This window comes from Danio rerio, chromosome 4 (assembly GCF_052040795.2).
Source record: "Danio rerio strain M-AB ecotype USA chromosome 4, GRCz13ab, whole genome shotgun sequence".
NCBI classification, from domain to species: Eukaryota; Metazoa; Chordata; class Actinopteri; order Cypriniformes; family Danionidae; genus Danio; species Danio rerio.
Window position 1 is genome coordinate 62,566,452 of NC_141024.2, and position 12,389 is coordinate 62,578,840.

The 12,389-nt window shown below is 34.5% G+C and overlaps 1 protein-coding gene, 1 long non-coding RNA gene and 2 other non-coding genes across 4 annotated transcripts in view; 1 reads left to right on the top strand and 3 right to left on the bottom strand.

The window, feature by feature from the left end:
- Window positions 1-12,389, bottom strand: part of LOC148682295 (uncharacterized) — a 560,329-nt gene that overhangs the window by 507,943 nt on the left and 39,997 nt on the right. The gene's annotated exons all lie outside the window — the stretch shown is intronic.
- The window catches only part of znf1117 (zinc finger protein 1117), a gene marked incomplete in the record, with an annotated part of 481,533 nt that overhangs the window by 374,774 nt on the left and 94,370 nt on the right, over window positions 1-12,389 (bottom strand).
- Window positions 3,601-3,674, top strand: trnat-agu (transfer RNA threonine (anticodon AGU)). Its single transcript has one exon. It is a non-coding gene; the product is annotated as a tRNA-Thr (tRNA).
- Window positions 9,078-9,150, bottom strand: trnar-ccg (transfer RNA arginine (anticodon CCG)). Its single transcript has one exon. It is a non-coding gene; the product is annotated as a tRNA-Arg (tRNA).

The following is a 12,389-nucleotide window of genomic DNA, read 5'->3' on the forward strand; positions in this document are numbered from 1 at the left end:
TTTATGCGCGCCAAAAGTGGCGGATCTGTCCGGTAAAATATCTGACTGCGTGTCACCGCATCCCTAAGGACTGTTTGGCGAAATATTTGACTGCATGTCACTGCATATCAAACGACTGAAAGGATATAACTAGAGAACTCTCCACTGTGCTACTGGGTGAGAGCGTATGGCAAGCCGTTTTAGCATTTAAACCTTGTTCAGACTATCCATAAATATATTTAGAGATATCTCTAATTATATTTTGACTTGTCATAATTATAATTCGACTAGTCAGATTGGAAATATCTGCAAATATATTATGATAGACTAGTCATATTCCTCCATTGACTTCCATTGAAAAATATTTGTAGATATCTCTAAATAAGTTGACTAGTCACAATTGTAATTAGATATATCTCCAAATGAATTTTGACTAGTAAAAAATCCAATTCAAGATATCTACAACTGTAATTAGACTTTTAGTAAATTAATTAGAGATATCTTCAAATATATTTGTAAATATCTCTAAATATGATGAATTAAAGATATCTCTAAATGTATTATGACTAGTAAAAATTACAATTGTTACTAGTCAAAATTCATCTGATTTCGTACTAGTACAATTGTAATTGCAGATATGTCTAATTGTCATTCTGAGTAGTGGAATTATAATTATGACTAGTCAAAATATAATTAGAGATATCTCTAATATATTTATGGAGTCAGAACAAAGATTTAAATGCTAAAAAGGCTTGCCATAGAGAGCGCTTCTCACTGAACAGAGCACCGCGCAACCTTCTATGTAATGTATTATCACATGCACTAAAAGCATCAACACAGCCACATTCTGCCCCAGCAAGTCAGTTTCAAACATAAAACAAACAAACAAACAAACTTTGTGTCTGTTTTGTGGCAGGCAGATGACAATAGCAGGGCTGTATCTTTTAGTATTATATAGAATACTTTTGTTCTGCCAGATCTCCCAGGCAGGGTTTTATTTAGATTGATTTAGTTAATATTAGTTTTTGGAATTCTGTCCATTGGAAAGAAGTTCTTTCTGAAGAAGAACAGTTTTTTGAAGTATTATTTGTTTTTATTCTGTCTATTCAGTGTCCTTCAACAAGAACGGTGGTGGTGGGGTTCATAATATTCACAATGGTATTTTATTAGTTGTTGGTTTAACCATGGATGAGATAATGGCTTCTATGTTATTTTCTTTTCAATGACATTTCTTGTCACATGTTCAAAAACAACAACCAATATTGCATATCTATAATTTATATAATGGGTATAATTAAACAATACTTTCACTATAACGTAAATTAGAAGTGTAATAGAAAAAATATATATTTTTGCGCCATTTTGAATTTTACTCGAATACAAATACAAATACTTTTCCCCCCTCAACAAATACAAATACAAATACCGGCTGCTCCGCACATCCCTAATATAGAGACACATACGTAACTAGATAGAATAGACAGAGATAGGTTGATCTCTGCAGCAGCTGCCAAAGAGCTGCACGCAGACACCTGGTGTGAAAGGCAAACGCTTGCGTGTTGCTTCTGCTCTCTTCACGCGCTGCGCACACTCTGCTCATGCGCAACTGACGCTTGCAGTGTGAAACAGGCATAAGTTGGCCAGAGCACCTGTCTTGGCAACAGCAGGTGCTAGATTCAAATCCAAACTGCACCTTTTCCTCAGATTAGGGGAGAGTGGCTTTCTGATCTGAAACTCTTTCAATGGCCAATAGCATATGTTTGTCCCAATTTCCATTTTCCAAGCTGACTCTGGGTTTTGATGTAATGAAACTGTAGGTTCCAAAAAACACTTAACACATGATAAAGGATAGATTAAATAAAATAAATTATTTAAATTAAATAAATAAAATCTGCAGTTGGCTGTTCTTTCACATTTTTTGCTTTGATCTTGAACAGAGGCCAGGTTACTGGTCAGGTTTGAGACATGATCATCCAGACTCTAAAAGATCACGTCCATCTTGTCAGCATTTTCTGCATCCTGACATGCTGGTTTTTGTTCTGTATTGTTTTTTTTTCTTTTTCGATTTTTGTTATTGGGCAAATGTCTCTTAAGATTGATTATTGTGGTGCTGTAGCTTAGCTGGTCAAAGCGCCTGCCTTGTAAACAGGAGATCCTGGGCTCAAATCCCAGCAATGCCTTAGTCCAGGTGGTGCGTGGGCTTGTTTTGTAGAGCTTACTTAAACAATCTCTTTGCTTGCCATTTTTAGACTTGCTGTCTTTTTTTAGTCTCTGTGTGCAAAAGCGTCTTTTTTTTTTTTAGTCAGTGTTGGACCTGTGGCTTAATTGGTCAAAGCGCCTGTCTAGTAAACAGGAGATTCTTGGTTCAAACCCCTAAAGTTCCTATTGTACAGCTTCCAGGACTGCTTTTTCTTAAGAGTTACGAGTGTTTACGCAGCGGCATGTTTAGCAGTCGGTTCCTAACAAAACTCGAATCCATAAATACGCTGCTCGTTCAAGAGGGCTTTGGACAATGGCTTTATATAGCATAGTGTGGTAATGCGTAACCAATTGGACTTTAATATTTCAAGTCTAGACATTCAAGCATGCAGCGCTACCGTTGTTAGGTTTTTTTTTTTTCTCTTTTTCCGATTAAACAATTAGCCTATGTCAACATCATTTGGCACTGTGCTTTAGTTGGTCAAAGCGACTGTCTAGTAAACAGGAGTTCCTGGGTTTGAATCCCAGCAGTACCTTGTCTGCAGTTGGCTGTTCTTTCATGGGCCAGAGAATACCAAAAAGTGCTTTCTGTGCAACAGTGCTAGAGGCAGCAGAGCACTCAGGTTCTTTGGTGCAATGAATAGCGCATTGGACTTCTAGGCTGTGAGCTGAGCCTTTCAAAGGTTGTTGGGTAGAGTCCCACCAGATTCGCAGACTTTGCCCTTTTTCTTCACTGACTTAGAAGTGGTGCGTTTCCAACATTTTAGACATCTGTCCATCCCGTTTTGCTTCTTTCTTTCATTGCGCAGTGCAGGCTCAGATACTAGGGGTACTCTACAATGAAGCCGATGACTTAATTGAGCTGTTTTAAATAAGGGAGATTAGAAAACGGTGCAGGGCCGAGTGGACTTGAGGAATGACTCGAAGGCAACCTGTGGTTTTGGGCAAAAGTGACTACCACCTATTGTTGAGATCACGCCTTTTGGATTTGTCGTACAAGAGCCTCATTATGCATGTGCAAAGTAACTGAGTAGAAAGCATAGTAAATTTTGCTTTTCTGCATCCTGACATGCTGGTTTTTGTAATGTTTTTTTTTTATTATTCATTTTAATTTTTATGTAATTTTTGTTATCGGGCAAATGTCTCTTACTTTCATTTTTGTGGCGCTGTGGCTTAGCTGGTCAAAGCGCCTGTCTTGTGAACAGGAGATCCTGGCCTCAAATCCCAGCAGCGCCTTAGTCCAGGTGGTGCGTGTGCTTCTTTTATAGAGCTTACAGGAATGCATAATAAAATTGTATAGCTTTGAGGCGTAATAAATATTGCGACAAATAGAGTTAAACAACCTCTTTGCTTGCCAATTTTAGACTTGCTGTCTTTTTTTAGTCTCTGTATGCAAAAACGTCTTGTCTTTTCTACAACGTTGGTGCTGTGGCTTAGTTGGTCAAAGCGCCTGTCTAGTAAACAGGAGATCCTGGGTTCAAATCCCAGCAGTGCCTAATGTACAGTTGTCAAGGTTGCTATTTGTTAAGAGTAACGAGTGTTTACGCAGCAGGATTTTTAGCAGTCTGTTTCTTAACAAAATTCAAATCCTTAAGAACGCTGCTCGTTCAAGAGGGCTTTGGACGATGGCTTTATATAGCATAGTGTGGTAATGCCTAACCAACTGGACTTTAATATTTCAAGTCCAGACATTCACACATGCAGCGCTACCATAGTTAGTTTTTTTTTTCTTTTTTCGATTAAAAAATTAGCCCCTGTCAAGGTTTGAATCCCAGCAGTGCCTTGTCCGCAGTGAGCTGTGCTTTTATGGGCCAGAGAGTACCAAAAAGTGCTTTCTGTGCAATAGTGCTTGAGGCAGGAGAGCACTCAGGCTCTGTGGTGCAATGGATAGCGCATTGGACTTCGAGGCTGTGAGGTGAGGCCAGGGATTTAATCGCGGTAGGCCAATTGCCCAGGAGGTTAAGCAGTGAGGCCGAAATCATGTTGTGTTTCCACTCTCGGGCTAGTAGCTCGCAGCACGTCACGCAAACCCCGCCCCCATAAGGTCCCCCAAATCGAACGTCACACAACCCGCCCACTTCAGAGGGAATCAGGCAGATAAAGCACACCATCACATCCTCACGAAACCATTCAAATAAAATCAACTGAAACAAACAAATGACACGTTACTGTACAGCATTACATTTTATGTCTATACGCACATGCCTGTGTGTTCTCATTCATCATATTCATTTACTCACCGACCGACTGAATTTGGAACTAATTTTCATGTGAAGCAACATGCCCCTTCAGCTACTCCAGAACGCAGCAGCATGAGTGGTCTTTAATGAATTGAAAAAAACACATGTCACTCCGCTACTCACCCGTTTGCACTGGCTGCCAGTTGCTGCTCGCATCAAATTCAAAGCTCTGATGTTTGCCTACAAAGCAACCTCTGGCTTTGCTCCCTCTTATCTGCTCTCACTTCTGCAGATTTATATGCCCTCAAGAAACTTGCGTTCTGTGAATAAACGTCGCCTCGTGGTTCCATCCCAAAGAGGGAAGTAATCACTTTCCCGAACTCTCGCATTCAATCTGCCCAGTTGGTGGAATGAACTCCCTTACTGCAACAGAACGGCAGTCACTTGCTGTCTTCAAGAAACGACTTAAAACTCAACTATTTAGTCTCCTCTTCACTTCCTAATTTGCAATTGCCTCTAGCTATACCACTAACTGTACTCAAAAAAAAAATTTTTTTTTAATTCTTACATTACTAATGCTTTCCTTCTTAGACTTTACAGACCTGAAACTTGCCTACAGCACTTATTTATTGTTGCTCTTATAGTTGTGAAAATTGCTTCCTTGTCCTCATTTGTTAGTCGCTTTGGATAAAAGCGTCTGCTAAATGAATAAATGTAAATGTAAAGCAGCAAGCTGTGTACACGCCCTTAAAATGACACATTATAACACATTATAATAAAAAAATCTAGATTGTGTTTTGAACTGAACCTAAACTGGCACACTCAGAAGAACCATAATAATAATGTTAAATCATAAAAAAGGGGTAAACTATGCGCCCTTTAAGCAATGTGTTAACTTTATTCATGATTCAATAATCATCAAGATTGATAAAAAAGTTCAACACACACAGCTGTGAACGTGTGCACACACACACACACATCAGTGAACATGTACACACACACACACACACACACACACAGTTGGTACAGTAGGCCTACATACTGTATCTACCTTGGAAGAAGGGATATGGTTCTTAAAGTGTTGTTTTACGTATGGAGCCTGATTGAATTTTATTATAGTGTCTTCGTAAAAACATCTGTCCATAATTCCTGAAAATAGAAAATATATATATTAGGGATGTAACGGTATCAGAATTTCACGGTACGGTAATACCTTGGTATGAATGTCACGGTACGGTATTTATTGAATCATTTACAGGAAAAAAAAAACTTTTGAAAATACTCCAAAAAAGTGCCAAAAGTGTCAATGACATACAAATTAGCCATCTATCTGTAAGCTTTGAAACAGGAACTTCAATTTTAATAACAAAAAATTATTAAACCATGTAAAAAAATAAAGTTTCGATTTAGTATTGTTGAAAACTCATCACATTTAACATTTAATCACTCACTTAGATAGAGATGGGTTTAAAGAAAAATTATCATATAATTATAATCTGGTAAAAGCTGGTATCTCTGGGTATTTACAATGTCCCCTGCAACAGAAAAAAACCCTCTCATTTGGGACTGAGGTTTCTGGGACAAGAGAGATATGACTTGGCCCATGTTGACAGCAGTGGGGTAACGTTGTGCGTTGTCTTTCCCCCACTTGAGAAGACAAACCATGAGTGAGATAGAGGTCTCTTTGCGGTACAAGTCAATGTCTGCATCAATCTGAACAGTGTGCTGTGTTTCTGCAGTCCCCATGACTGTTATTAGTCGTATTACCCAACTTGCAGGCACGTGCACACATAGGGCTCAACCTGTGCAGTGCACATGCCCTTTTTAGTCTTGGATAGAAAATGCCCTTCCAAAACGATCAAAAGTGCCCCCGCGACGCGACACAACCTCCGTCCAGTCCAGCCCTTCAGTAGGCGCGCGACAACACCTCTCGAGTATGCGCGCTCAACCCCCCCTCGGCGCTTTACAATACGCGCGCCACAACACAGAACAGCACCGCTATTCAGCACGCGCGCGGCGACAACACCCGCTTTAGGTTCGATCATTTCCATCTTTTTTTCATCTCCGCTACTAGCAGCACACTCCATTTCCGCATTACTGGATCTGTAGCGACAACAGACCGCAAAGGATTATGGCCACGCCGGGGCTGATGGGAAATGAAGTTTCAGCTACCTCCCGTTCGCTTCATTCGCCTGAGCAAATTTTCTCTGAAGACCTATAGTTTTACCGAGTCATGCGACTTCGGTAATATCGAAAAAATTTAATATTGCGGTATGACGGTATTTACAATACCGTTACATCCCTAATATATATATATATATATATATAAATAAAGAAACTGCAAAGAAATGATTCAATCATATTAAAGAGATTTGAACTAACCTTCTAGCACAACTAGCGGTCCAGGTCCCTGATGGAATATGGCTCCCCAGACTTGAATTTTTACTGGATGCTTTGCTTTCGGTTTCACAACATGGCAGTTTATTAATAGGGTATGTCCTATTAATAAATTTGTAGGACATGTAAGCTCGTATAAAGCAAATAGCCTAAATAAAGAGATGCATGGATTAATGTAAATAAATAAATCTTTTCATTATGGCATTGTTCAAAATGGCTTACCTGGCTTTTCCATAGGTCCACCTGAGTTGTTTTACTGGTTTTCTAATATTGCAGACTGATGCTTTTAACTGTTTTCTAAACAGAAGCTCACTCTGAATCTTTTTAGCAGATCGCTCATTGTCCTTGTGCAGTTTTTCGTCAATCGTTTTAAGTGCAGCACTATACAACAAACACATACAATAATTTTATTAATTAGTTTTATTAACATTTTGACATAAGTGTTGCTGAAATACTTGATTTGACAAGATGATAATACACAATACCTGTTCATTTTCCTTGCCTTGCAGTTGTTTTTCTAGGAAGGCCTACAGGGCTTTGATGTCTATAGTATCGTCTTATAGTGGTGTTAGAGACGTGCACACCCGACTGCAACAGGAAAGCCCTGATGTCAGCAAGAGAGTGCTTTGATGTGTTGATGCATCAGTTTTTTTTTTTTCATTGCAATAATTGGTTGAAATGATCTGTAATTAAATCTATAGTGGACCTTCAAAGACAACCCAGATGGGACTTGAACCCACAATACCCAACTCCAGAGGCTGATGCCTTATCCATTAGGTCACTGGGCCATGTTACCAAGCTTTTGTCATGGAGCTCTTGTATGCCTTCAACAAGATGCCAACGCATGGAAAACTGCACTTTAGGATCTCAATGCCAGTTTGCATTTCGTCAAATAAGATGTGTGCAACTAATGGACAAACATTTTCTTTGTGCAAGCATTCACATTCGTGTCTTATTGGTCCTGGGGTATGGTGTGACTGATCTTGGGTTTCAAATTCCAGACAAGGCCACTCTCATTAACATGAAATCACAACCTTTCTGCAGCTATTTTCTTGTTTGCATTTCATTATCATCCACCTAACATTAGACCATTAGTTGAAAGCCACAGGGTACTTGAAGTCAAGATCTCCATTACCAGAGCTTTTCAGAACCTTTGATGTTTGTAAAGTGATTGGATAATTTAAGCAAGATTGGATAAATCTTAATTGAAGTGTGCAGCAAGTCTGAGAATTTGAAGCTAAATATTGACCTCAGATCATCTAGCCTAAGGTTTGAGAGGACAAGTCAGGATTTTTTCCACACAATTTATATTTAACCCAACAAACACAACCCAAATGGAACTTGAACCCACAATTCCCAGCTTTGAACGCTGATGCATTATCCATTAGGCCACTGGGCCAATACTAGCATGTGCCATATCTGTTGTACGGTTTAGGAAGTTCTTTTAACTCAGAAAACAGCACTTTAGGATCCCTACACCATATTGCATTCAGACGATCTGGTGCGTACACCTAATGACAAAACAGCTTCTCTGAAGAGTTTTCCATTGTCATGTCTTTTTGACCTAAGGGTATGAACCTAGCTTTTTGAAAGTCACAATGGATTGTGCAGCACAGCCAACTTAAAAGGAACTGCGTGAAAGACAACCCAGGTGGGACTCAAAACCACAATCTCCAGCTTCGAAGGCTGGTGCCTTATCCATTAGGCCACTATGCTGTTTCTGTACTGCATGTGAACCGTAACATGCATCCAGGGAGTTGCTGACACACATAACAAAAATTACATGAACAAAAAGTAGATTGGACCGGTTTTACAGAAATTTTTTTTGACACTGCAGGGCGTTTCTACTGGGCTCATTGGTCTAGGGGTATGATTCTCGCTTTGGGTGTGAGAGGTCTTGGGTTCAAATCCTGAACGAGCCCTACATCTGTCACAGAAAAGCAGTGATGCTTTGGTGTTTCTGTGTTAGTTGTAGCAACTTTAGTTAATGAAGATTTATTGGATTTCTGATCTAAATTAGTCTAACCTGTACAATAATACAGACAAAAAAGGAGCGGGAATGATTCGGTAGTTAACAACGTACCAGCTTAATATGTAAGCATCATCTTTGTGTTTGTACACAGTCTCTTCTCTGTAGGCACCATGCAGGCTTCAAAATGGCCATTTGCGTTAGGTATCTCGTTACCCTTTTAGTCATAACAGGTAGTATGGATGCCAATGAAGGAAGTTAATGACACGCAAACACATCTCAAGAAGGTTTTCACAGCTACCGTGTTTCATCCACCAAACACTGATCTCAAGTTAAAGGGAGATTTTCAAGAACGACCCAGGTGGGACTTGAACCCACAATCCCCAGCTCCGGAGGCTGATGCCTTATCCATTAGGCCACTGGGCCATATCACCAATCTTCTATCAAGTGGAAAACTGCACTTTAGGATCTCGATGACAGTTTGCATTCTATTAAATAAGAACTAATGGCCAAACATTTTCTTTCTGCAATCATTCACATTCGTGTCTCATCGGTTCTGGGGTATGGTTCTAGTGTATAGTGTGACTGGTCTTGAGAGTTTCGAATTCCAGTCAAGGCCACTCTCATTAACTTGAAATCACAACCTTTCTGCAGCGATTTTCTTGTTTGCATTTCATCATCATCCACCTAACATGAGACCGTCAATTGAGAGCCACGGGGTACTTGAAGTCAAGATCTCCATTCCCAGAGCTTAGCGGAACCTTTTAGGTTTGTAACATGACAGTGAGATTCAAGCAAGATTGGATGAATCCTAATTGAAGTGTGCAGCAAGTCTGAGAATTGGAAGCTAACTATTGCCCTCGGATCATCACACTTAAGCTTTGAGTAGACAAGTCAGGATTTTTCAAAAAAATTTCATATTTTGCAATTTTTCAAAAAATTGTCATTTTTTGTGATTTTTTGCGATTTTTCAAAAAAATTTTATTTTTTTGCGATTTTTCAAAAAATTGTCATTTTTTGTGATTTTTTTTTTGTGATTTTTCAAAAAATTTCTACTTTTTGTGATTTTTCAAAAAATTAGATTTTTTGTTATTTTTCTAAAAATTTTCATTTTTTAGAATTTTTCAAAAAAATTTCATTTTTTGTGATTTTTTGTGTTCTTTAAAAAAAAATCATTTTTTGTGATATTTCAAAAAATTAGATTTTTTGTTATTTTTCTAAAAATTTTCATTTTTTAAAGATTTTTCAAAAAAAAATCATTTTTTGTGATTTTTTGCGATTTTTCAAAAAAATTTTATATTTTGCGATTTTTCAAAAAAATGTTCATTTTTTGTGATTTTTTGCGATTTTTCAAAATATTATTTTTTGTGATTTTTTGCAATTTTTCAAAAAATGTTCATTTTTTGCGATTTTTCTAAAAATTTTTATTTTTTGTGATTTTTTGCAATTTTTTAAAAATGTTACATTTTTTGTGATTTTTCAAAAATTTTCATTTTTTGTGATTTTTCAAAAAATGTTCATTTTTTGTGATTTTTCAAAATATTTGATTTTTTATTTTTCTAAAAATTTATATTTTTTACTATTTTTAAAAAAAAATTTTCATTTTTTGTGATGTTTTGCGATTTTTCAAAAAAATCTTTTTTTTGTGATTTTTAGGGATTTCTCAAAAATTTTTCATTTTTTGTAATTTTTCAAAAAAATTTCATTTTTTGTGATTTTTTGTGTTTTTTAAAAAAAAAATCACTTTTTGTGATTTTTCAAAAAATTAGATTTTTTGTTATTTTTCTAAAAATTTTAATTTTTTTTAGGATTTTTCAAAAAAAATTCATTTTTTGCAATTTTTCAAAAAAATGTCATATTTTGTGATTTTTCAAAAAAAATTCATATTTAGCGATTTTTCCAAAAATTTTCATTTTTTGCGATTTTAAAAAAAAATGCATTTTTTGCGATTTTTCAAGAAAAATTCATATTTTGTGATTTTTGCGATTTTTCAAAAAAATTTCATATTTTGCGATTTTTCAAAAAAATTTCATATTTTGCGATTTTTCAAAAAAATTTCATATTTAGCAATTTTTCCAAAAAAATGCATTTTTTGTGATTTTTCAAACAAATTTCATTTTTTGTGATTTTTCAAAAAAATGTCATATTTTGCGATTTTTCAAAAAAAATCATTTTTTGTGATTTTTTGCGATTTTTCAAAAAAAAATTCATTTTTTGCGATTTTTAAAAAAAATTTCATTTTTTGTGATTTTTCAAAAAATGTTCATTTTTTGTGATTTTTCAAAAAATTTTCTTTTTTTGTGATTTTTAGCGATTTTTCTAAAAAATTTCATATTTTGCGATTTTTCAAAAAAAAATCATTTTTTGTGATTTTTTGCGATTTTTCAAAAAATTTTCATTTTTTGTGATTTTTCAAAAAATTTTCATTTTTTGTGATTTTTTGCGATTTTTCAAAAAAAAAATTCATATTTTACGATTTTTCAAAAAAATTTCATATTTTGCGATTTTTCAAAAAAAATTTATTTTTTTGTGATTTTTCAAAAAATTTTCATTTCTTGTGATTTTTTGCGATTTTTCAGAAAAAATTCATATTTTGCGATTTTTCAAAAAAATGTAATATTTTGCGATTTTTCAAAAAAAATTCATTTTTTGTTTTTTTGCGATTTTTCATAAAATTTTCATTTTTTGTGATTTTTCAAAAAAATTGTCATTTTTTTTGTGATTTTTCAAAAAATGTTCATTTTTTGTGATGTTTTGCGATTTTTCAAAAAAAAATCATTTTTTGTGATTTTTAGGGATTTCTCAAAAATGTTTCATTTTTTGTAATTTTTCAAAAAAAATTCATTTTTTGTGATTTTTTGTGTTTTTTTAAAAAAAATCATTTTTTGTGATTTTTCAAAAAAATAGATTTTTTGTTATTTTTCTAAAAATTTTAATTTTTTTAGGATTTTTCAAAAAAATTTCATTTTTTGTGATTTTTCAAAAAAAATTCATTTTTTGTGATTTTTCAAAAAAAATTCATATTTTGCGATTTTTCAAAAAAAATTCATATTTTGTGATTTTTCAAAAAAAATTCATATTTAGCGATTTTTCAAAAAAAATGCATTTTTTGCGATTTTTCAAAAAATGTTCATTTTTGTGATTTTTCAAAAAAATTTCATTTCTTGTGATTTTTTGCGATTTTTCAAAAAATTTTCATTTTTCGTGATTTTTGCGATTTTTCAAAAAAATTTAATATTTTGCGATTTTTCAAAAAAATTTCATATTTTGCGATTTTTCAAAAAAATGTTATATTTAGCGATTTTTCAAAAAAAAATTCATTTTTTGTGATTTTTCAAAAAAATTTCATTTTTTGTGATTTTTCAAAAAAATGTCATATTAAAAATTAAATTTTTCAAAAAATTTTCATTTGTTTGTGATTTTTCAAAAAAATTTCATTTCTTGTGATTTTTTGCGATTTTTCAGAAAAATTTCATATTTTGCGATTTTTCAAAAAAAATTTATATTTTGCAATTTTTCAAAAAAATTTCATTTTTGTGTTTTTTTGCGATTTTTCATAAAATTTTCATATTTTGCGATTTTTCAAAAAAAATTCATTTTTTGTGATTTTTTGCGATTTTTCAAAAAAATTTCATTTTTTGTGATTTGTTGCGATTTTTAAAAAA